Source organism: Ranitomeya variabilis, chromosome 4, assembly GCF_051348905.1.
Source record: "Ranitomeya variabilis isolate aRanVar5 chromosome 4, aRanVar5.hap1, whole genome shotgun sequence".
In the NCBI taxonomy this organism is placed as follows: Eukaryota; Metazoa; Chordata; class Amphibia; order Anura; family Dendrobatidae; genus Ranitomeya; species Ranitomeya variabilis.
The window spans coordinates 284,024,880-284,049,904 of record NC_135235.1 but is presented as its reverse complement, the minus strand read 5'-3'; the positions used below and the strand labels follow the sequence as shown (position 1 = coordinate 284,049,904).

Sequence of the window (25,025 nt, the reverse complement as noted above, 5' to 3'; positions counted from 1 at the left end):
CTACTTTGTTCTTCCGTCTTCTGAGATCCATCTTCTGAGATCTCCTACAGATCTTACATCTGACATTAAATGTCCTATCTCCAACTTGAAAAGAGAACCGCTCAAGTTTTCAAGGTCTGAACCATCAGGTGCCAAATCTTTGGAGAATTTCACCATAAGGGATAAAGCCATACACATCACATATTCATTATTTTTGTGAACGTAAAGCAGTGTCTTTTATCTGATGTTTGTGGCAGCGCCATACCTTCCCATAGGGTGGTGCTGAACTGTAGAGTGCCTTGTTGGCGAGAGTGATATGTTTATATTGAACTCTATATAGCAGTGTTCCCCAACTTCGTTCCTCAAGAGCCACCAACAGGTCATGTTTTCAGGATTTCCTTAGTATTGCACAGGTGATTGAATGCTTGCCTGTCCAGGTGATGTAATTATCACCTGTGCAATACTAAGGAAATCCTGAAAACATGACCTGTTGGTGGCTCTTGAGGACCGGAGTTGGGGAGCACTGCTATATAGGATGGTTAACCAGTGCAAGGACTGGCACAGGGTGGTGGCATCGGTGTAGCTGTTGGCAAGGAATGTAAATGGCAGAAGGAAATCTGACTTGCTATTGCTCAATCAACATTTCAAAAAACAATCAGCCCTCATACACGTTGTGTTAGCTGAATCCATTGATACCCATTGACTAAGTCCCAGCTGTCCCAGATGTATTTAGGGTCCTGCTTTGTCTCCATATGCTTTAGTTCATGCATAGCAAATGACAGCCTATAACATAGGCATTCTGTCCTAGAAGCTTTCCTTAAAGGGAAGAAAAAAGGGAAAAGTATCGACGTAAAGAACCTAAAGGAGCATGATCCCCTGGTCAATGTAGTCCACGTGCTACAGAGATGTAGGATACTTTGCCGCCATATCGCCTCCTCTGTCATCTCTGTCCCATTCATGAGTCCTAAAACTAATCTAGAATAACCAATGAGTTTTTCTATAGAGTTAGGGGTGTGCTTTTTGGAAAGTAGTAATATCTAGGATGAATGATGATCGGTGTAGCAGAATAATGATTTAATGTGCCAATGCCACACCGCGGCGCCATGTAATGCAGTCAGATATTTTTCTTTGGTGATAATAGCGTTGTACCGTTCCTGCCCTCACCTCAGGGTGTCACAAGGTCTAAAATCAGCCCCAACTTTTCATAACATGGTTCAGTGGTTAGCACTGTATGGTGGCTCAGTGGTTAGCCCTGCAGCCTTGCAGCACTGGGGTCCTGGGTTCAAATCCCACCAAGGACAAGATCTGCAAGGACTTTGTCTGTTCTCCCCGTGTTTGTGTAGGTTTCCTCACGGTTCTCAGGTTTCCTCCCACACTCCAAAGACATACTGATAAGGAATGTAGACTGTGAGCCCCATTGGGGACAGTGATGATGTGTGTAAAGTGCTATGGAATTAATGGTGCTATATAAGCAACATAATAATAAGTGTGATTATGCTGTTGAGCCTTTGAATATGCACTGTCTCCATATTTTAATAATTTATATCCTATGTTTATGTATATATTTATTGTGATACTTTATTACTCTTTTGTTTGTGCATCTACTTTTTTCAGATGGTCTTGGAAATAATAAAAATCAGCTCCTTTTTAATTGGTGGTATAATTTTCCCTGGCAGTGATGCCTCCGCTGTGTATATATTTTCTCTGTAGCTTTTCCATCTTCTTCCTGTAGAATAATTCCCGGTTCCTCTTACTATGGGTTTGCTGATTATTGCTGCATGCATCATGCAAAAAAGGCTGGAAGTACGGGGAGGTTAGATTCCCCGATGAATAGTGTAATCGTACCGGTTTTTCACCTCTCGGTGTTATTGGCTCCCAGAGAAGCCATTTATACCTGATCTCGGCTCGTTTACACATTTATCTATTCGGAGATTTAAATATGTCTGGAATAATGATGTCTGCCGAAGTGAGATTTTGCGAAATGACCGATAAAACAAAGTGAGCGACTGCACCGGAGGGATATGGATTTGTCTGTGTCGTGTAGGAGTGCGCCTTCTGTAAACAGTTTTCATGATATATAAATTCCTGCCAGACCATTAAAGCCTTTCATCCTCAACTATCAGTGAAAAGATGTGAATTCTGCACGAAAAATTCCAGCGTTTGGGTGGTTGGTCTTTATTCAGGTTGGTTCCAGGGAGAGAATTCTGGTGCAATTGGACCATCCGCAGTACACTGACAGTCTGCAGCTCTCCTGACTCGAGCGTGACCATTGCATAGAAACATAAGCTGTCACGCTCAGGTAGGGAGAGTCGCTGGCCACGGACGGTCCAATCTCGGTCCGATTTATACGGTCGTCTGAGTGCATCCTTAATATAAAGAAAAACCTCCAATATTCCTCCACTCGTCAAATGTTCTCTAGTCCAATTCCTCGAATGGTGGTTCAGAGTGATTCATCCACAGGACAGGCAAAAGCCATTTGTCCGGTGGTCCAAGGGGTCCTGTGGCACGTTGGTGGCATTTGGATGTAATTGAGTGCATACGTTATAGTCACAAAACTATGTCTCCCCATACAGTCACCATTGTCATAAATATGAAGGATGAAATCCGATAGGATTGTGACTGACTCCAGTCTAGATATCATGTTGGCTTCATAAACTCTGGATTAAATGGTAATTCCGGCTCCGATTGCTTCCAGATCAGGAGGCAGCAGGACCGGTGATGTCACGTCTACTAAGGAGCATGTGTATGATTGGCAGGCGTCTTGTTCCTGTCCCATTATAAGAGCTGGAATAGCCCTTTAAACTTCACACTTCTGTGCAAAGACTGTCTAGTCTGCATGGCCATATGGACACAAAAATCGGTGGAAAAAAAAGGAAAATTTGCTGAAAAGGCAAATTTCCTGGTAAAGAACTACAGCGCTGGCAAAAATTAAGAGGCCACTGCTAAATTTTCAGTTTGACTGATTTTTCTCTTTATAGGTATATTTTTTAGTAAAATGTAGTTTATAGAATAAAAGAACAATTTTACAACATGTGTCCGAATTTCCAAGAAATACATTTTGTACGGTATTTATTTTCAGAAAACGAGAAATAACATTGTCAAAAAAATGTATTGCTTTCAAACCTCAAATAATGCAAAACAAACAAGTTCATAATCATTTAGAAACAGCAATACTAATGTTTTAACTCAGGAAGAGTTCAGAAATCAATATTTTGTGGAATAACCATGATTTTTAATCACAGCTTTCATGCGTCTTGGCATGCTTTCCTCTAGTCTCACACTGCTTTTGGGTGACCTTATGCCATCCTGGTACAAAAATGTAAGCCTTTCTTCTTTGTTTGATGACTTGGGAGTTTCCATCTTCCTCTTGATTACGTTCCAGAAGTTTTTAGTGGGGTTCAGGTCTGGAGATTCGGCTGGCCATGACAGGGATTTGATGTGGTGGTCCTTCATCCGCATCTTGATTGACCTAGCCCTGTGGCATGGTGCATTGTCCTGCTGGAAAAACCAGTACTCAGAGTTGGGAAACATTGCCTGAGCAAAAGGAATCAACTATTTTTTCCAGGATAACCTTGTATGGGGCTTGATTCATACGTCCTCCGCAAAGAACAACTTGTCCAATTCCAGCCTTGCTGAATCATCCCCAGATCATCACCGATCCTCCATCAAATTTCACAGTGTGTGCAAGACACTGTGGCTTGTACGCCTCTCCAGGTCTCCGTCTAACCATTAGACGACCAGGTGTTGGGCAAAGCTGAAAATTAAACTCATCAGAGAAGATTACCTTACTCCAGTCCTCTATGGTCCAATCCTTATGGTCTTTGGCAAACTTCAGCCTGGCTCTCCTTTGCTTCTCATTGATGAAAGGCTTTTTTCTACCTTTACATGACATTTTGTGCTGACAGACTCCCGTTAAATGAGTTTAGGATATGCACAAGTGTTAAACGCCATCCTACCAAGGTCTAAAGCTATAAGGAAAGACTGTATCCATTGTGAGAAGGCTGAGACCTGCTACCTTGGTCCAACCTGTGGGGTATATCATTCTTTACCAGGAAATTCGCAACGTCAGCAAATTTCTATCGGGTGCACAGATTTGTGTCTGTATACCCAGGCAGACTGGACAGAAGGCTGATACTTAAAGTGCTATTTCAGCTCCTATACATTAGAATAGGCCAGGTGCACGATGCCGGCCAATCATGTACATGGTCCGGCAGATATCAGTAGACATGACGTCACCGGTCCTGCTGCCATCTGATGCAGAAGTGATCAGAGCTGGAATACCCTTTGTAATACAAGGTTTATCAAGACTTAATGGTATCTAAACTGGTTCCTTTGGATAGACCCAACTGTAGCCTGCCATTGGGGGATTCACAATCCCCAGTCCCCTATTGGGACTCGAAATATTAGATCCTTTATAAACATCTGAATTAAATTTCCCAAATGTATTAAATTCAGCAAAAAATTAAAAAAAAAGACTTTGGAATATTCTAAGTTTCTACCGGAAGCTACAGCACTGTGAGAAAGTTTTAGGTAGATGCGGAAAAAAATGTAGCAATGTAAATGTCTAGAACTCCATGCATTGTGTCAGTAATCTCGCTTGTTCATCCCTGGGAGCTGAGAATTATACAGTAAGGTGATTAACTTGCTGGAATGGGACCTACAACAATCTGCCCGGAATACAAAACAATGCCAGCAGCAAATGCCGCCTGAGATAATACAGCAGCTGAGCTACCTGCCATAATGCGCCGCTTTGTAAATGGGTCACTTCTAAAGGGAATTTTTTTTTCCAATTAAATATTTTATGTTTTTGTTTTATCTTTGTTTATTTTCTTTTTTAGTTTCCTTTTTTTTTATATATTTAATTTGAAATCTATTTAATTATTGTAGCCTACAATACATGCAGCTCATTCAGTACAGGGACGACTTATGCTTTTTCTTCCTTTTCATATTATGTAGATTTGGGATCATTTTGTTTCCCGCATGTTAGTGGAATGAAACTTAGAGGGACATAGAGCTAAAAAAACAAAATCATGTTAATCGCGTGCAGTCTTTTACCCAGGAGCATAACGATCACTGTCGTAAAGAGTGCGACTGGGCCCGTGCGGGAGGGAGGTGCGCCATGTCAACAGCTATTTCCGCTGGATGTGCGTCTGAGAATGCACATTCAGCTGAAATGTATTGTGATGCAGAGACCAGCCAGGTCCGTGCACTGTAATACACACTGTCAGCCAATCAGAAGCCGTCAGCTGACTTTGGCTTGCAAGTCAGTGGCTGCTCTGCCTTTCATGCTGAAGTTGGCTGTAGAAGAGGATGCTGGACATCGTGAGAGTGGAGGAATGAGAGTAGAATCGTTTTTATTTTTATATTTTATTTTTATTTGGAGTAGAGCCACAGAACAGGGAATTACTGGAAGAAGCCCAGGATGGTGAACATATATTACTGGAAAAGGGCCCAAGATGGGGGGCATTATACTGGGATGGGAGATACAAGTGCTTCTCACAAAATTAGAATATCATCAAAATGTTAACTTATTTCAGTCCTTCAATACAAAAAGTGAAACTCATATTATATAGACACACAGGGCCGTATTTAGAGTTTCTGCTGCCCTAGGCACTTTTAGCGCTGCCCCCCCCATTGGTGAGTATGACACTATCGGCAGTGACTTTGGCAAGAATCGCTGTTGTGAAAATAGCCTTTTGCAGCAGATCGGGCAGTTTTTTTGTATCTGCCACGTAACGGATCACTTACAACGGATCACTTACGGCAACACTGCGCTTGGCTTCATTCATTCCCTATGGGATTTGTGGCACTTGCTGTGATCTGGCAAATGCGGTACCATACCTCCCAACTCTTGAAGGGAAAGAGGTATAAAGGTTGCGGCGCACTTAGTGCGCCGTGGCAAATTTTAGGCCACGCCTCTGACCACACCCATTTCACAACTAGTCACACCCATATCCACGTCCCAACCACAGCCATTTAGCACTGCTGATCACAACTGTTTCATATACAATAATTATAACCAAAAAAATATGGCCACACATGATGCTCCATACACTGTATAATGACCGCACATGATGCTCCATACACTGTATAATGACCGCACATGATGCTCCATACACTGTATAATGACCGCACATGATGCTCCATACACTGTATAATGACCGCACATGATGCTCCATACTGTGTAATGGCCGCACATGATGCTCCATACACTGTATAATGACCGCACATGATGCTCCATACACTGTATAATGACCGCACATGATGCTCCATACTGTATAATGACCGCACATGATGCTCCATACTGTATAATGACCGCACATGATGCTCCATACTGTATAATGACCGCACATGATGCTCCATACTGTATAATGACTGCACATGATGCTCCATACTGTGTAATGGCCGCACATGATGCTCCATACACTGTATAATGACCGCACATGATGCTCCATACACTGTATAATGACCGCACATGATGCTCCATACACTGTATAATGACCGCACATGATGCCCCATACTGTATAATGACCGCACATGATGCTCCATACTGTATAATGACCGCACATGATGCTCCATACTGTATAATGACCGCACATGATGCTCCATACTGTATAATGACCGCACATGATGCTCCATACTGTATAATGACTGCACATGATGCTCCATACTGTATAATGGCCGCACATGATGCTCCATACACTGTATAATGACCGCACATGATGCTCCATACTGTATAATGACCGCACATGATGCTCCATACTGTATAATGACCGCACATGATGCTCCATACACTGTATAATGACCGCACATGATGCTCCATACACTGTATAATGACCGCACATGATGCTCCATACACTGTATAATGACCGCACATGATGCCCCATACTGTATAATGACCGCACATGATGCTCCATACTGTATAATGACCGCACATGATGCTCCATACTGTATAATGACCGCACATGATGCTCCATACTGTATAATGACCGCACATGATGCTCCATACTGTATAATGACTGCACATGATGCTCCATACTGTATAATGGCCGCACATGATGCTCCATACACTGTATAATGACCGCACATGATGCTCCATACTGTATAATGACCGCACATGATGCTCCATACTGTATAATGACCGCACATGATGCTCCATACTGTATAATGACCGCACATGATGCTCCATACTGTATAATGACCGCACATGATGCTCCATACTGTATAATGACCGCACATGATGCTCCATACTGTATAATGACCGCACATGATGCTCCATACTGTATATTGGCCACACATGATGCTCCATACTGTATAATGACCCCACATGATGCTCCATACTGTATAATGACCCCATATGATGCTCAATAGTGTATAATGCCGCCCTCCCATCTTGTATGCATGGCTCACCTTCCTCCCATCCCATATGCATGGCTCATATCCCCCCCGCGTATGCATGGCTCATAATTCCCCCCCCCCCGTATGCATGGCTCATATCCCCATATGCATGGCTCATAATTCCCCCCCCACCTTCTGTATGCATGGCTCATAATTCCCCCCCCCACCTCCTGTATGCATGGCTCATAATTCTCCCCTGTATGCATGGCTGATATCCACCCCCCCGTATGCATGCCTCATATCCCCCTATGCATGGCTCATAATTCCCCCCCCTGTATGCATGGCTCATATCCGCCCCCCCTGTATGCATGGCTCATATCCCCCTATGCATGGCTCATAATTCCCCCCCCTGTATGCATGGCTCATAATTCCCCCCCCCCTGTATGCATGGCTCATATCCGCCCCCCTGGCTGTATGCATGGCTCATAACCCCCTATGCATGGCTCATAATTCCCCCCCCCTGTATGCATGGCTCATAATTCCCCCCCCTGTATGCATGGCTCATATCCGCCCCCCTGTATGCATGGCTCATATCCCCCTATGCATGGCTCATAATTCCCCCCCCCCCATGCATGGCTCATCACTCCCCCCTCCTCCCCCCCATGCATGGCTCATCACTCCCCCCTCCTCCCCCCCCATGCATGGCTCATCACTCCCCCCTCCTCCCCCCCCCAATGCATGGCTCATCACTCCCCCCTCCTCCCCCCCCATGCATGGCTCATCACTCCCCCCTCCTCCCCCCCCCCATGCATGGCTCATCACTCCCCCCTCTTCCCCCCCCATGCATGGCTCATCACTCCCCCCTCCTCCCCCCCCATGCATGGCTCATAATTCCCCCCCCCTGTATGCATGGCTCATATCCGCCCCCCTGGCTGTATGCATGGCTCATAACCCCCCCCACCTCTTGTATGCACGACTCATATTCCCCCTATGCATGGCTCATCACTCCCCCCCCCCCCATGCATGGCTCATCACTCCGCCGCCCCATGCATGGCTCATCACTCCCCCCTCCCCCCCATGCATGGCTCATCACTCCCCCCTCCCCCCCCCCATGCATGGCTCATCACTCCACCACCCCCCTCCGCTCCCCGCTCCTTCTCCCATGGCACGGGCGGCTTACCGTCCTCCTTCAATCCCCCCTGTCCTCTGTCCCTCATACTCACCTGTCAGCTGTCTCACACCAAGCGGGCGCGCCGACGGCGACATCCCTCCGGCTCTGTCCCGACTCCCGGCGCACAGGCGCAGGCTCGCAGCTCCTTCTTCCTGCGTGAGCGGTCACGTGATACCGCTTCATTAAGGCTCATGAATATGCGCATATTCATGAGCCTTAATGAGCGGTACCACCTGACCGCTCACTCAGGACGCGCTACAGAAGCTGAGACCAGGCATCGCTGGAGCAAGGTGAGTATCGTCTTCAAGGAGGGCGGGGGGAGGCGGGGGGGCGGCGGTCGGAGGGTGGGCGGGAGGCTGGTCCCGGGGGGGGCTGGGGGGGCGGGGGTTGGGGCGGTCGGGAGGTGGGGAAAAAAAAAAAAAAAACTTGCTCGCTTGCTCGGGTGCCGCCCCCCGCATCGTCCCCACCCTAGGCACGTGCCCTCGGGTGCCTAGTGGCAAATACGGCCCTGTAGACACATTACAGACAGAGTGATCTATTTCAAGCGTTTATTTCTGTTAATGTTGATGATTATGGCTTACAGCCAATGAAAACTCATTATCTCAGTAAATTAGAATAATTAACACAAAAACATCTGCAAAGGCTTCCTAAGTGTTAAAAAGGTCCCTTAGTCTGTTTCAGTAGGCTCCACAATCATGGGGAAGACTTCTGACTTGACAGAAGTCCAGAAGGCAGTCATTGACACACTACACAAGGAGGGTAAGCCACAAAAGGTCATTGCTAAAGAAGCCTACTGTTCACAGAGTGCTGTATCCAAGTATATTAATGGAAAGTTGAGTGGAAGGAAAAAGTGTAGTAGAAAAAGGTGAACAAGCAACTGGGATAACCGCAGCCTTGAAAGGATTAAGAAAAGGTTAATTCAAAAATTTGAGGGAGATTCACAAGTAGTGGACTGCTGCTGAAGTCATTGCTTCAAGAGCCACCACACACAGACGTATCCAGGACATGAGCTACAAGTGTCGCATTCCTTGTGTCAAGCCACTCATGACCAATAGACAGCGCCAGAAGCGTCTTACCTGGGCCAAGGAGAAAAAGAACTGGACTGTTGTCAGTGGTCCAAGGTGTTGTTTTCAAATGAAAGTTCATTTTGCATTTCATTTGGAAGTCAAAGTCCTAGAGTCTGGAGGAAGAGTGGAGAGGCCACAATCCAAGCTGCTGGAGGTCTAGTGTGAAGCGTCCACAATCAGTGATGGTTTTGGGAGCCATGTCATCTGCTGGTGTAGGCCCACTGTGTTTTATCAAGACCAAAGTCAGCATAGCCATCTACCAGGAAGTTTTAGAGCACTTCATGCTTCCCTCTGCTGACAAGCTTTTTGGAGATGGAAATTTCATTGTCCAGCAGGACTTGGCATCTGTCCACACTGCCAAAAGTACCAATACCAGCTCTCCTGCTATGAAGTGCACATAGTACATCACCCAGCTTTGCACACAGACTTTCCTCTGCTACCAGCATTTTCATGGTATGTTCATCCACCCAGCTCTCCTGCTATGAAGTGCACATAGTACATCACCCAGCTTTGCACACAGGCTTTCCTCTGCTCCTAGCATTTTCATGGTATGCCTTTCAGCTAACCCCAACTTACCCTGTGATATTTATGACCTTGTTTACTTAGGCTTGATTGTATGCATCTGGTCCACCCTTAATTCTCTGACCAAGATGAGCAGAGACCACTCCTCTCTGCTTCACACCTGAATGCACTTAGTTTTCCATATATTGCATAGCACAAGTCTGCATGACTTTAGTCTGCAGTGTGATTTCTAGAAGTGTGTTCTAAAAGTGTGGATTACATTAGAATTAAAACCTGAATTGAACCTGAAGGGAACTGAAGGTAACTGGCCTGTCACTGCAAACAATGTTTCTGTTTATTTTCACTTTCACCCCTATAATCTTTCACTTTCTGTTACCTCCCCCAATCCCCACACCAAGTAAGGAACTGTTCATCTCCTCTTCAATCCTCCCCATCCATCTCACCTCCTCCTCAGAACTGTTCCTTAACCCCTTCCTGACATCCGACGTACTATCCCGTCGAGGTGGGGTGGGCCCCCATGACCGCCGACGGGATAGTACGTCATAGCCGATCGGCCGCGCTCACGGGGGGAGCGCGGCCGATCGCGGCCGGGTGTCGGCTGCATATCGCAGCTGACATCCGGCACTATGTGCCAGGAGAGGTCACGGACCGCTCCCGGCACATTAACCCCCGGCACACCGCGATCAAACATGATCGCGATGTGCCGGCGGTGCAGGGAAGCATCGCGCAGGGAGGGGGCTCCCTGCGGGCTTCCCTGAGCCCCCCGCAGCAACGCGATGTGATCGCGTTGCTGCGAGGGTCTTACCTCCCTCCCTGCCTGCTCCAGACCCGGATCCAAGATGGCCGCGGATCCGGGTCCTGCAGGGAGGGAGGTGGCTTCACAGAAGCCTGCTCAGAGCAGGCACTGTGAAGCAGCCTGCACCTCTCGCAGATCGGTGATCTGTCAGAGTGCTATGCAAACTGACAGATCACCGATCTGTATTGTCCCCCCCTGGGGCAAAGTAAAAAAGTAAAAAAAAAAATTTCCAAATGTGTAAAAAAAAATAAAAAAAAATATTCCAAAATAATGAAAAAAAAAATATATATATTATTCCCATAAATACATTTCTTTATCTAAATAAAAAAAAAAACAATAAAAGTACACATGTTTAGTATCGCCGCGTCCGTAACGACCCCACCTATAAAACTGCCCCACTAGTTAACCCCTTCAGTAAACACCGTAAGAATAAAAAAAAAAAAACGAGGCAAAAAACAACGCTTTATTACCATACCGCCGAACAAAAAGTGGAATAACACGCGATCAAAAAGACATATATAAATAACCATGGTACCACTGAAAACGTCATCTTGTCCTGCAAAAAACAAGCCACCACACAGCATCATCAGCAAAAAAATAAAAAAGTTATAGTCCTGAGAATAAAGCGATACCAAAATAATTATTTTTTCTATAAAATAGTTTTTATCGTATAAAAGCGCCAAAACATAAAAAAATGATATAAATGAGATATCGCTGTAATCGTACTGACCCGAAGAATAAAACTGCTTTATCAATTTTACCAAACGCGGAACGGTATAAACGCCTCTCCCAAAAGAAATTCAGGAATTGCTGGTTTATGGTCATTCTGCCTCACAAAAATCGGAATAAAAAGCGATCAAAAACGGTCACGTGTCCGAAAATGTTACCAATAAAAACGTCAACTCGTCCCGCAAAAAACAAGACCTCACATGACTCTGTGGAGCAAAATGTGGAAAAATTATAGCTCTCAAAATGTGGAGACGCAAAAACTTTTTTGCTATAAAAAGCGTCGCTGGTTTCACACTTGCGTTTTTGTCTGCAGCGTTTTTTGCACAAAAAAACGCATGCGTTTTTTCCCTATACTTAACATTGAAAACGCATGCGTTTTTTTTGTACACGTTTGGTCGCGTTTTCAAACGCATGCGGTTTTTTTCTGCATGCGTTAATTTTCAGAAATACAACCTGCAGTATTTTCTTGCGTTTTTAAGCACATGCGTTTGTTTGCGTTAAAAACGCATGCATTTTTATCGAAAAAAAAACTGAAAACACACTGAAAAGCCACCCACCACCATCATTGTGATAAAGGGATCCAAACCCTAACCCTAACTCTACCCCTAACCTCACCCCTAACCGTTTAATGAACATTTTCTGACAGTCATAGTGCCACGTATTTCAGTGCCACGTATTTCAGTGCCATGTATTTCAGTGCCATGTATTTCAGGGCAACGTATCACATATTTCAGTGCCACGTGTTTCAGTGCCACGTATTTCAGTGCCACGTATCACGTATTTCAGTGCCACATATTTTAGTACCACGTGTTTCAGTGCCACGTGTTTCAGTGCCACGTATTTCAGTGCCACGTATTTCAGTGCCACGTATTTCAGTGCCACGTATTTCAGTGCCATGTATCACGTATTTCAGTGCCACGTGTTTCAGTGCCACGTATTTAAGTGCCACGTATCACATATTTCAGTGCCACGTATTTCAGTGCCACGTATTTCAGTGCCACGTATTTCAGTGCCACGTATTTAAGTGCCACGTATCACATATTTCAGTGCCACGTATTTCAGTGCCACGTATTTCAGTGCCACGTATTTCAGTGCCACGTATCACGTATTTCAGTGCCACGTGTTTCAGTGCCACGTGTTTCAGTGCCACGTGTTTCAGTGCCACGTATTTAAGTGCCACGTATCACATATTTCAGTGCCACGTATTTAAGTGCCACGTATTTAAGTGCCACGTATTTAAGTGCCACGTATTTAAGTGCCACGTATTTAAGTGCCACGTATTTAAGTGCCACGTATTTAAGTGCCACGTATTTCAGTGCCACGTATTTCAGTGCCACGTATTTCAGTGCCACGAATTTAAGTGCCACGTATTTAAGTGCCACGTATTTAAGTGCCACGTATTTAAGTGCCACGTATTTAAGTGCCACGTATTTAAGTGCCACGTATTTAAGTGCCACGTATTTAAGTGCCACGTATTTCAGTGCCACGTATTTCAGTGCCACGTATTTCAGTGCCACGTATTTCAGTGCCACGTATTTCAGTGCCACGTATTTCAGTCACGTTTAGGGTTAGGGGTAGGGGTAGGGTTAGGGTTAGGGCTAGGGTTGGAGGTAAAGTTAGGGTTGGGGCTAAAGTTAGGGTTGGGGCTAAAGTTAAGGTTGGGGCTAAAGTTAGGGTTAGGGTTTGGATTACATTTACGTTTGGATTAGGGTTGGGATTAGAATTATGGGTGTGTCAGGGCTAGGGGTGTGGTTAGGGTTACCGTTGGGATTAGGGTTAGGGGTGTGTTTGGGTTAGGGTTTCAGGTAGAATTGGGGAGTTTCCACTGTCCAGGCACATCAGGGGCTCTCCAAGCGCGACATGGCGTCCAATCTCAATTCCAGCCAATTCTGCGTTGAAAAAGTAAAACAGTGCTCCTTCCCTTCCGAGCTCTCCCGTGCGCCCAAAAAGGGGTTTACCCCAACATATGTGTTATCAGCGTACTCGGGACAAATTGAACAACAACTTCTGGGGTCCAAGCTCTCTTGTTATCCTTAGGAAAATAAAAATTTGGGGGGCTAAAAATCATTTTTGTGGGAAAAAAAAGATGTTTTATTTTCACGGCTCTGCATTATAAACTGTAGTGAAACACTTGGGGGTTCAAAGTTCTCACAACACATCTAGATAAGTTCCTTGGGAGGTCTAGTTTCCAATATGGGGTCACTTGTGGGGGGTTTGTACTGTTTGGGTACATCAGGGGCTCTGCAAATGCAACGTGACGGCTGCTGACCAATCCATTTAAGTCTGCATTCCAAATGGCGCTCCTTCCCTTCCGAGCTCTGTCATGCGCCCAAACAGTGGTTCCCCCCCACATATGGGGTATCAGCGTACTCAGGACAAATTGGAAAACAAATTTTGGGGTCCAGTTTATTCTGTTACCCTTGTAAAAATACAAAGCTGGGGGCTAAAAAATCATTTTTGAGAAAAAAAAAAAAAATTATTTTCACGGCTCTGCGTTATAATCTGTAGTGAAACACTTGGGGGTTCAAAGCTCTCAAAACACATCTAGATAAGTTCCTTAGGGGGTCTACTTTCCAAAATGGTGTCACTTGTAGGGAGTTTCAATGTTTAGGCACATCAGGGGCTCTCCAAACGCAACATGGCGTCCCATCTCAATTCCAGTCAATTTTGCATTGAAAAGTCAAATGGCGCTCCTTCCCTTCCAAGCTCTGCCATGCGCCCAAACAATGGTTTACACCCACATATGGGGTATCAGCGTACTCAGGACAAATTGCACAACATTTTTTGCGGTCCAATTTCTTCTCTTACCCTTGGGAAAATAAAAAATTGGGGGCGAAAAGATCATTTTTGTGAAAAAATATGATTTTTTATTTTTACGGCTCTGCATTATAAACTTCTGTGAAGCACTTGGTGGGTCAAAGTGCTCACCACACATCTAGATAAGTTCCTTAGGGGGTCTACTTTCCAAAATGGTGTCACTTGTAGGGAGTTTCAATGTTTAGGCACATCAGGGGCTCTCCAAACGCAACATGGCGTCCCATCTCAATTCCAGTCAATTTTGCATTGAAAAGTCAAATGGCGCTCCTTCCCTTCCAAGCTCTGCCATGCGCCCAAACAATGGTTTACACCCACATATGGGGTATCAGCGTACTCAGGACAAATTGCACAACATTTTTTGCGGTCCAATTTCTTCTCTTACCCTTGGGAAAATAAAAAATTGGGGGCGAAAAGATCATTTTTGTGAAAAAATATGATTTTTTATTTTTACGGCTCTGCATTATAAACTTCTGTGAAGCACTTGGTGGGTCAAAGTGCTCACCACACATCTAGATAAGTTCCTTAGGGGGTCTACTTTCCAAAATGGTGTCACTTGTAGGGAGTTTCAATGTTTAGGCACATCAGGGGCTCTCCAAACGCAACATGGCGTCCCATCTCAATTCCAGTCAATTTTGCATTGAAAAGTCAAATGGCGCTCCTTCCCTTCCAAGCTCTGCCATGCGCCCAAACAATGGTTTACACCCACATATGGGGTATCAGCGTACTCAGGACAAATTGCACAACATTTTTTGGGGTCCAATTTCTTCTCTTACCCTTGGGAAAATAAAAAATTGGGGGCGAAAAGATCATTTTTGTGAAAAAATATGATTTTTTATTTTTACGGCTCTGCATTATAAACTTCTGTGAAGCACTTGGTGGGTCAAAGTGCTCACCACACATCTAGATAAGTTCCTTAGGGGGTCTACTTTCCAAAATGGTGTCACTTGTAGGGAGTTTCAATGTTTAGGCACATCAGGGGCTCTCCAAACGCAACATGGCGTCCCATCTCAATTCCAGTCAATTTTGCATTGAAAAGTCAAATGGCGCTCCTTCCCTTCCAAGCTCTGCCATGCGCCCAAACAATGGTTTACCCCCACATATGGGGTATCAGCGTACTCAGGACAAATTATACAACAACTTTGGGGGTCCATTTTCTCCTGTTACCCTTGGTAAAATAAAACAAATTGGAGCTGAAATAAATTTTGTGTGAAAAAAAGTTAAATGTTCATTTTTATTTAAACATTCCAAAAATTCCTGTGAAACACCTGAAGGGTTAATAAACTTCTTGAATGTGGTTTTGAGCACCTTGAGGGGTGCAGTTTTTAGAATGGTGTCACACTTGAGTATTTTCTATCATATAGACCCCTCAAAATGACTTCAAATGAGATGTGGTCCCTAAAAAAAAATGGTGTTGTAAAAATGAGAAATTGCTGGTCAACTTTTAACCCTTATAACTCCGTCACAAAAAAAAATTTTGGTTCCAAAATTGTACTGATGTAAAGTAGACATGTGGGAAATGTTACTTATTAAGTATTTTGCGTGACATATGTCTGTGATTTAAGGGCATAAAAATTCAAAGTTGGAAAATTGCAAAATTTTCATAATTTTCGCCAAATTTCCATTTTTTTCACAAATAAACGCAAGTTATATCGAATAAATTTTACCACTAACATGAAGTACAATATGTCACGAGAAAACAATGTCAGAATCGCCAAGATCCGTCAAAGCGTTCCAGAGTTATAGCCTCATAAAGGGACAGTGGTCAGAATTGTAAAAATTGGCCCGGTCATTAACGTGCAAACCACCCTTGGGGGTGAAGGGGTTAACATACAATCCTCTGTCTCAAAGCACAGGCAGCCCCCTCATGCCCTCTCCTGCTCCCACCTGCTAACACTATCTCTGCTCCTTCTCACTGCTGGTGATATCTCTCCAAATCCTGGTCCTCCTCACCATATTCCCACAGTCATTTCTACCTCCCATCCACGCTCCATCACAAACTTCCGTAAACTCTCTGACCTTATACCCATTCACCCAGCCCCACTTCCCCAGTCCCACTAACAGGAGCTCTGTGGAACGCTCGGTCTGTCTGTAACAAGCTTTCCTACATCCATGATCTCTTTGTTACTACCAAACTTTCCTTCCTCGCCATCACCGAAACCTGGCTCACCCCTTCTGACACAGCCTCCCCTGCTGCACTCTCTTACGGTGGCTTCCACCTTTCTCACACACCCCGCCCCAGCAGCAAGCATGGCGGAGCAGTTGGTTTTCTCCTGTCAGATAACTGCTCCTTCACCCCAATCCCACTGCCACCCTCTGTTATCCTCCCTTCCTTTGAGGTGCACTCTGTGCGCATCTACTCCCCCTCCAACCTCCAACTGGCTGCCATTTACCGCCCCCCAGGGCCAGCCACCACCTTCTTTGACCACTTCACCACCTGGCTACTTCATTTCCTTTCTGCGGACATCCCCACTATCATCATGGGCGATTTCAACATCCCCATTGAAAATTCCCTCTCAGCTGCCACTAAACTTCTATCTCTCACTTCCTCCTCCGGCCTCACTCAATGGTCTTCTGCAGCCACTCACAAAGATGGTCACACACTGGACCTCATCTTCACCTGCCTCTGCTCCCTATCTAACCTCTCTAACTCACCTCTTCCACTCTCTGACCACAACCTTCTCACATTCTCATCTCTCTCCACTCCTTGTCTACAATCCCCACCCCACAAACTTTCACACCCTCGCAGAAATCTTAAACATCTTGACCTACATTCATTCTCCGAATCCCTCCTCCCTCTCACAGACATAAGTTCCATACACAATGCGGATGACGCTGCCGCTCTATATAACACCACAATAGCTGTAGCTTTGGAATCTGCTGCCCCACTTACACATACCAAAGCTCGCAAAATCAACAGACAGCCCTGGCACACCAGCCTGACCAAAGAACTGAGGCAAGCTTCCAGGGCTGCTGAGCGCAGATGGAAAAGATCCCACTCCAACGAGCACTTCATCGCATTCAAACAGTCCCTCACTACTTTCAAGACCACACTCGCCACAGCTAAACAAACCTACTTCTCATCTCTCATATCCTCCCTGTCTCACAACCCTAAACAGTTATTCAACACCTTCAATTCTCTCCTCCGTCCCCCAGCACCTCCTCCCTCCCCACTTATCTCAGCTGAAGACTTTGCCTCATTTTTCAAGCAGAAGATTGATGGCATCAGAGACAGTTTTGGTCAACAAGCCCCAGAGCCCTTTCTCCCAACTTCCCAGCCCTCCACCTCCAAAACCAACTTTCCCACCATTACAGAAGATCAACTCTCCACTCTACTCTCAAGATCGCATCTCACCACCTGTGCACTTGACCCGCTCCCATCCCACCTCATCCCAAACCTCACCACAGTCTTCATCCCAACCCTAACCCATCTCTTCAACCTATCACTAACAACTGGTGTTTTCCCCTCAAGCTTTAAACATGCCTCAATAACACCTATCCTCAAAAAGCCTTCTCTTGACCCATCCTCTGTATCTAGCTATCGCCCTATATCACTTCTCCCTTATGCCTCCAAACTACTGGAACAACACGTCTACCTTGAACTGTCCTCCCATCTCTCTCCTTGCTCCCTCTTTGACCGCTTACAATCTGGCTTCCGGTCACACCACTCCACTGAAACTGCCCTAACTAAGGTCACCAATGACCTCTTATCAGCCAAGAGCAAGCGACACTACTCTGTTCTCCTCCTCCTCGACCTGTCGGCTGCCTTTGACACAGTGGACCATTCCCTATTATTACAGACCCTCTCATCCTTGGCATCACAGACTTGGCCCTATCCTGGATCTCATCATACCTAACAGACCGGACATTCAGCGTCTCCCACTCACACACCACCTCCTCACCTCGCCCCCTATCTGTCGGAGTCCCGCAAGGTTCAGTCCTTGGGCCCCTGCTCTTCTCCATTTACACCTTTGGCCTGGGACAGCTCATAGAATCTCATGGCTTTCAGTATCACCTCTATGCTGATGACACACAGATCTACATCTCTGGACCAGATATAACCTCCCTACTAACCAGAATCCCTTAATGTCTGTCCACTATTTCATTCTTCTTCTCCGCTAGATTTCTGAAACTTAACATGGACAAAACAGAATTCATCATCTTTCCCCCATCTCACGCGAACCCCCCCCCCCAACGAACCTAACCATTACTGTAAATGGCTGCCCACTCTCCCCAGTCCCACAAGCTCGCTGCCTCGGGGTAATCCTTGACGCTGATCTCTCCTTCAAACCACATATCCAAGCCCTTTCCACTTCCTGCCGACTTCAACTCAAAAATATTTCACGAATCCGTTCATTCCTCAACCAAGAATCTGCAAAAACCCTAGTCCATGCCCTCATCATCTCTCGCCTTGACTACTGCAACCTCCTGCTCTGTGGCCTCCCCTCGAACACTCTCGCACCCCTCCAATCTATTCTAAACTCTGCTGCCCGACTAATCCACCTGTCCCCCCGCTATTCCCCTGCCTCTCCCCTCTGTCAATCCCTCCACTGGCTCCCCATTGCCCAGAGACTCCAGTACAAAACCCTAACCATGACCTACAAAGCCATCCACAACCTGTCTCCTCCATACATCTGTGACCTCGTCTCCCGGTACTTACCTACACGCAACCTCCGATCCTCACAAGATCTCCTTCTCTACTCCCCTCTTATCTCCTCTTCCCACAATCGCATACAAGATTTCTCTCGCATATCACCCCTTCTCTGGAACCCTCTACCACAACACATCAGACTCTCGCCTACCATCGAAATCTTCAAAAAGAACCTGAAGACCCACCTCTTCCGACAAGCCTACAACCTGCAGTAACCACCGATCAACCAAACCGCTGCATGACCAGCTCTACCCTCACCTACTGTATCCTCACCCATCCCTTGTAGATTGTGAGCCTTCGCGGGCAGGGTCCTCACTCCTCCTGTACCAGTTATGACTTGTATTGTTTAAGATTATTGTACTTGTTTTTATTATGTATACCCCTCCTCACATGTAAAGCGCCATGGAATAAATGGCGCTATAACAATAAATAATAATAATAATAATAATAATACCTGGTTTAAAAACAACAGAATCACTGTGCTTGATTGGCAGCAAACTTGCCTGACCTTAACCCCATAGAGAATCTATGGGGTATTGTCAAGAGGAAGATGAGACACCAGACCCAACAATGTAGACGAGCTGAAGGCTGCTATCAAAGCAACCTGGGCTTCCATAACACCTCAGCAGTGCCACAGGCTGGTCGCCTCCATGCCACGCCGCATTAATGCAGTAATTCATGCAAAAGGAGTCCCGACCAAGTATTGAGTGCATTTACTGAACATACATTTCAGTAGGCCAACATTTCAGATTTTAGAATACATTTTTCAAGCTGGTGTTATAAAGTATTCTAATTTACTGAGCTAATGACTTTTGGGCTTTCATTGGCTGTAAGCCATAATCATCAACATTAACAGAAATAAACACTTGAAATAGATCACTCTGTTTGTATTGAAGAACTTAAATAAATTAACTTTTTGATGATATTTAGTGATGAGCGAATATACTCGTTACTCGAGATTTCTCGAGCATGCTCGGGGGTCCTCAGAGTATTTTTTAGTGCTCGGAGATTTAGTTTTTCTTGCCGTGGCTGAATGATTTACATCTGTTAGCCAGCATAAGTACATGTGGGGTTGTCTACCAACCAGGCAGCCCCCACATGTACTTATGCTGGCTAACAGATGTAAATCATCCAGCTGCGTCAAGAAAAACTAAATCTCCGAGCGCTAAAAAATACTCTGAGGACCCCCGAGCATGCTCGAGAAATCTCGAGTAACGAGTATTTTCGCTCATCACTAATGATATTCTAATTTAGTGAGAAGCACCTGTATCTTCTATGGTGATTTTCTTTTGACATTCATAAAAATACACGGCTTATGATTTTGAGCATGGGGCATCAGATGTTGTGTTGGAAGATGACTTAGAAGGGCCAATGTTATTCCTCCAAGGAAACCAATTTTGCAAACCTTTTCCTAATTAATGCACAATTATCTCCTCTGTGGATGTTCCTGCTGGATATATATAGATCACATTACCTTGGAAAATCTAGGTTACAAGTATGCTGTGAGCAAAGATTGGACAGATCTGGTTCATCAGTCAGTAATATGAGAAGTGCCCTAAATTCTGAAGGTGTTTCACCTAAAAAAAAAAAAGAAAAAAAGAAAATATTAATATTTATTATTACTGTGCCTGGTAAACCATCAACGGGATGATGCAGTACCTCCACAAAGCACCTCAGCTCCTTTTAAAGGGATCCTGTCACCAGGTTTTCTCCATATAGAGACAGCACCCTCTTTTACAGCATACTGGTGTGCTGTCTGTATGTCCTCAATCTGCTCTGCAAGGCACAAAAAAAGACCTTTTATTGTACACTGCTCAAAAAAATAACGGCAACACTTAAACAACAGAATATAACACCAAGTAAATCAAACTTCTGTGAAATCAAACTGTCCACTTAGGAAGCAACACTGATTGACAATCAATTTCACATGCTGTTGTGCAAATGGAATAGACAACAGATGGAAATTATTGGCAATTATCAAGACACCCTCAATAAAGGAGTGGTTCTGCAGGTGGGGTCCAAAGACCACATCTCAGTACCAATGCTTTCTGGCTGATGTTTTGGTCACTTTTGAATGTTGGTTGTGCTTTCACACTTGTGGTAGCATGAGACGGACTCTACGCACACAAATGGCTCAGGTAGTGCAGCTCATCCAGGATGGCACATCAATGCGAGCTGTGGCAAGAAGATTTGCTGTGTCTGTCAGCGTAGTGTCCAGAGGCTGGAGGTGGTACCAGGAGACAGGCCAGTACACCAGGAGATGTGGAGGGCCCATAGGAGGGCAACAACCCAGAAGCAGGACTGCTACCTCAGCCTTTGTGCAAGGAGGAACAGGAGGAGCACTGCTGAGCGCTGCAAAATGACCTCTAGCAGGCCACAAATGCGCATGTGTCTGTACAAACGGTTAGAAACTGACTCCATGAGGATGGTCTGAGTGCCTGACGTCCAAAGATGGGTGTTGTGCTCACAGCCTAACACCGTGCAGGGCGCTTGGCATTTGCCACAGAACACAAGGATTGGCAAATTCGCCACTGGTGCCCTGTGCTCTTCACAGATGAAAGCAGGTTCACACTGAGCACATGTGACAGACGTGACAGAGTCTAGAGACGCCGTGGAGAGCGATCTGCTGCCTGCAACATCCTTCAGCATGACCGGTTTGGCATTGGGTCAGTAATGGTGTGGGGTGGCATGTCTTTGGAGGGCCGCACAGCCCTCCATGGACTCGCCAGAGGTAGCCTGACTGCCATTAAGTACCGAGATGAGATCCTCAGACCCCTTGTGAGACCATATGCTGGTGCGGTTGGCCCTGGATTTCTCCTAATGCAAGACAATGCTAGACCTCATGTGGCTGGAGTGTGTCAGCAGTTCCTGCAAGATGAAGGCATTGAAGCTATGGACTGGCCCGCCCATTCCCCAGACCTGAATCTGATTGAAAACATCTGGGACATCATGTCTCGCACCATCCACCAACGTCATGTTGCACCACAGCCTGACCAGGAGATGGCGGATGCTTTAGTCCATGTCTCGGAGGAGATCCCTCAGGAAACCATCCGCCGCCTTATCAGGAACATGACCAGGCATTGTAAGGAGCTCATACAGGCAAGTGGAGGCCACACACACTACTGAGCATCATTTCCTCATCTTGAGGCCTTTCCACTGAAGTTGGATCAGCCTGTAACTTCATTTTCCACTCTGATTTTGAGCATCATTCCAACTCCAGACCTCCGTGGGTTATTAGTTGTGATTTACGTTGATAATTTTTAGGTTTTATTGTTCTCCACAGATTCCACTATGTAATGAATAAAGATTTGCAACAGGAATATTTCATTCAGTGATATCTAGGATGTGGGATTTTAGTGTTCCCTTTATTTTTTTTGAGCAGTGTACTTCCAGATGGCGCGGTCCGGTGGTCGCCTCTGGTCTTGCTCCAGCGTCTCCTCTTTTCTTACGATCGCCGTCCTCCTTCCCTGCTTCATGTGCATGATGCATCCTATGTCGGTGTTCTCCATTGTGCTCCTACGCAGTGGCATTTTTCTCTGCCCTTCCGAGTCCAGAGCTTGGTACTGTAGTGCTCATGCGTCGGGAAAGGTCAAAATGCGCCGATAACCTGTAGGTAAAGCCGGCGCTTGTGTGTTACAGTACTTGCCTCTACCCTCAGGAGGGCAAATGGAAGTACGCCTGTGCAGGAGCGCAATGGAGGACACTGTGTGGATGATGTAGGACACATCCTGCAGAAAGCAAGAAAGAAGACGGCGACTGAAGGATAAAGAGGAGGCGCCGCATCAAGACCAGAGACGCCCATTGGACCGGACAGCACTCTGAGTATAATAATAGGTCCTTATTTGTCTTACATAGCTGATTGCGGACATAATTACAGCATACTAGAATGCTGTAAAAAAAGAATTAAAGGTGCGGACCGTACTATATATGGGGAAAACGTGGTGACAGGATGCCTTTAAAAGAGCTGAGGTGCTTTGGGGGGAGTACTGCATCACCCTCTTGATGGTTTACCAGGCACAGCTGTGTGTATCAGTATTGACTCTGTACTATATTTCAACTCATTATTTTATATGGGAAAAACCTGGTGATAGGTTCCCTTTAATCGGTTAATCACTGGAGTATAGGGAGTTAAAGGGGTTGTCTGGTCCAAGTCTATAAGTCTGCAGTCACTCTGTATGACTGCAGACTTATGAATCCCCCCCCCCCCAACGCACGGTGGGGATATGCCGGTTTCAGTCCCAGGACCGGAAGGTATGTGTGAGTTCCCTGCCTCACTCCATGCACCTGTATTGAACTCATACATGCCCTCCGGTCCCGGGTCCGAAACTGGTGAATCCCGGCAGCGCACAGAGTGCGCTTTAGGGGGATTCATAAGTCTGCAGACTTATCGATTTGGACCAGACAACCCCTTTAATTCCCCCATTGATCTTATATTGGGACCTATCCTAAGGAGAGTTGATCTGTACAATGCACTTTGTACCTACCTTGCAAGAGGAGCGCAGGGGTAACAAATGGTCTGCGAATATTTCTTCTCCACAAAAGAAGCTCTCAATTTTCCAACCCATTTGACCATAGAAAAAGGTTCATCTTTTTCCATCTTCCCACCATTAAAGACCCCATGAAAACAGAGCAGAACTGAACCTGACTTTTTTTATTCCCTTTTCTTCTCTCTGGCTTCGTTATATAACATAACACTCGTCTCTGTCATGCTGGGATCTAATAAACCTAAGCCAACATTTACAAAGCAAAACAAGCAATAAAAAAAAATTCTTCTGCATATGTTACCTGGCAAAGCTCTTTACTTTTATTGATTTGCATTACTATTTTTGCCAACCGCAATTTGTTTTTGGAGTGAGGTTATAAAGTACAAAGTCATTTAGAGATTATTCTATGGTTTATGCGGAGAATTTGTGTCATTTATTCAGTTTTTATTCCAAGACTTAAAGTGCAATAAGAGTTTAAAATGCTTTAATGATAAGTTTCAGGATGTTAATCTGCCAGGGTTCTATTTGGCAAATCCAAAAACAGTAGATGAGCGTCGGTTTATCATAAAATCTGCTTAAAGGGAACCTGTCATGTTGTACATGTAGTCCAATCTGTGGACAGCCTGGTATAAAGAGGGAGAAGCTGAGCAGAAGATTATATAGAGGTTTCTTAGAAAGTGCCGTGAGCTGTGGGCCTGTGGCCATAAGTATGCTATGTGCATAAATGCGTTCACATGCTGACTAGACGTGTGCAGCCTCACCCAATGCTTGTGAATTGAGGAAGGCCGGACATGTCTAGTCAGAGTGTGGCCAGAAGTAAGCAAATCGCATACTTGTGGTCAAATAACCGCCCACTCCAATGTTCGTCACCAGAGAATACTCTCAGCACGCAGCACTCACGATGTGAGAACTCACAATTCTGCAGTCACATAGAGTAACTCAAGATTTGTACCCCAACACTAGACAACCCCTTTAAGGCTTCACATGGCTTCTTTATGTATAATTATTTATTTCTAAGTTGTGTACTGCAACTTAAAATTCTACCAAAGTAAAGTAATACTGTAGGAAAAATCATATATGTTGAGACCTCTTGATTAATGATGAGCGAATGTGATTGAATAAGGTGTTATCTGAGCATGCTCTGGTGCCACGCTCGAAAAATATGTTTGAGTGCATGCAGTTGCATGTCTCTTGGTTGTTTGACAGTCGCAATACATGCAGGTATTACCTAACAAACGGGCAATCTCAGCATGTGTTGTGGCTGTCGAACAGCTGCGAGACATGCAACCGCGGGGGCTCGAACATATTTTTCGAGCTTGGCACCAGAGCATGCTCAGATAACACCTTATCCCACAATGTTTGCTCATCACTACTCTTGATTAAATTAAAGCTTCTAAAAACTCCCATGGAATGGGTATCAATACTGTTCAACATCATTAATCAATACATTTATATATAAATTATACTGTAGGTG

General features: G+C 45.2%; 1 protein-coding gene and 1 long non-coding RNA gene across 2 annotated transcripts in view; one reads left to right on the top strand and one right to left on the bottom strand.

The window, feature by feature from the left end:
* Positions 1–25,025, top strand: part of PLCH2 (phospholipase C eta 2) — a 694,774-nt gene that overhangs the window by 461,960 nt on the left and 207,789 nt on the right. The gene's annotated exons all lie outside the window — the stretch shown is intronic.
* LOC143768833 (uncharacterized) lies at positions 3,085–23,713 on the bottom strand. Its single transcript, XR_013214074.1, has 3 exons — positions 23,552–23,713; positions 20,542–20,644; positions 3,085–3,474 (listed from the first exon to the last, which is right to left on the bottom strand). It is a non-coding gene; the product is annotated as an uncharacterized LOC143768833 (long non-coding RNA).